The sequence below is a fragment of the Marmota monax genome, unplaced genomic scaffold, assembly GCF_021218885.2.
Source record: "Marmota monax isolate L192 unplaced genomic scaffold, Marmota_monax_Labrador192_F-V1.1 WCK01_AAM20220418_F8-fsc00076, whole genome shotgun sequence".
NCBI classification, from domain to species: Eukaryota; Metazoa; Chordata; class Mammalia; order Rodentia; family Sciuridae; genus Marmota; species Marmota monax.
This window is the reverse complement of record NW_026692843.1, coordinates 3,013,513-3,015,108: the sequence shown is the minus strand read 5'-3', so window position 1 is coordinate 3,015,108 and position 1,596 is coordinate 3,013,513.

Sequence of the window (1,596 nt, the reverse complement as noted above, 5' to 3'; positions counted from 1 at the left end):
AGACCTCCAAGGTAGGCACCTGGTGCTGCCACTTCCTGGCTGTGCATCTTCAGCAAGTTACAGGAAGTTCCCTGTGTAGTCATTATCACAGTTTTTACAATAATATGCTTGTCTCATAGGGTTACTGTAAAGATTAAATGTGAATATTAATTAAAAGTTCCTTGTACATAGTAAACATACAATAGATGTTAGCTGTTGTTATTAACTGAAAGGTAGATCAAAAATATTAGGATATAGGCATTAATAGAGACACAAATATGCTTAGATGTCACAAATATGTTTAGTTTCCCAGTTTCCTATTTCAACCAGAGAGCCAAATTGAATCACCATGTACACATGCCGATTCCTCTGGCCAAACAAGTGAACGAAGATAAAATTCTTTGTGACTCTGAAAATATATGGTATTCTTTAGCAATTGGTCTTGCTTATAAGGCATTAGCTAGGCTCTCGAATTAGTGCAGTTCCAGGTAAGACCCACATGGCCATCAGCTGTGGTAGTCAGTATCTCACATTTGTGAAACCAAATCTTTATACAGTCTCATAGATAGGGCTTCAAGTATCCTATGCCCAGAGACTTTCAGCTCATACCATGGGGTTATATTTAGAAATGGAATGACTTGTGTAGTTTAAACATGGGAGGGCTGCCCCCTTGTGCTTATGACTCAACAGGCTATGATGGAATCCTGGGGTATCACTAGGTGGTCTGGGCAAGGACTTGCCTGCTAGTGATGCTGGGTTTCCACAAATGTAGACCTGAGCCCTTCCCTTTTTCTTATTTTTAAATAATTCAAGTTGAAACAGAACCCATTCATAGTAGCTCAAGTAGAGGAAGGAGATACTAGAAGTACACAGATGATAGAGTGGATTTCACTGAATGAGGGGGAGGTGGGACAGCTGTGTGATTGTCCTTTGAACCACTCTCCATCTCCCTGTGACTCTGTCCCCAGGTCTGGCTCTTCCTGCCCCAGGTCCCACTTTCTACTCCCTCATCAGCCTGCATGTGACCCCTCAGGACTTCCTGGCCCTCCTCACAGATTCTCTTGCATCTCCTGTCTTGCCAGCTGACTGTCCCAATGTCCTGGATTTCCTTGCAGTAAGTGAAACCGGTCATGAGTCACTGACCAGCCTGTGGACAGGCTCCCCCTGCATCGACTGCCTGCTCCTTTGGTGTGGTCTGGAGTAGAGAGGGGAGTTGTCTTGCACCCTCAGCAAGTCAGGGACAGTGACGTGTCCTCCAGGGAGCCAGCAGCCTGAGATAGCCCAGAAAATACCCCAAGATTCATTAAGCAATTTCTTTCCTTTTGTCCTGCTTCCGACCTTCTTCCCACATCTGGAGGATGTTGACCCGGGGACACCTTTGAGCCCTTCTCTCTCTCTGGGCCAGGTTTCTCAGAGGCTTCTCTGCACAGGTCCTTCTTTGCATTTTCTGTGTCTGTTCTGCCCTCATCTGACTGAGCAAAGCATGTGGGCCGTGGAATGAGAATCGGCAGATGCATCTGCAGACCAGACTTCCTGTCTGGGCAACTTTCCTTGCGAGCCAAGTCCCGTATCTCCCTGATCCTCGGCTTCCTTACCTATGACCAGATGTATTGAGAT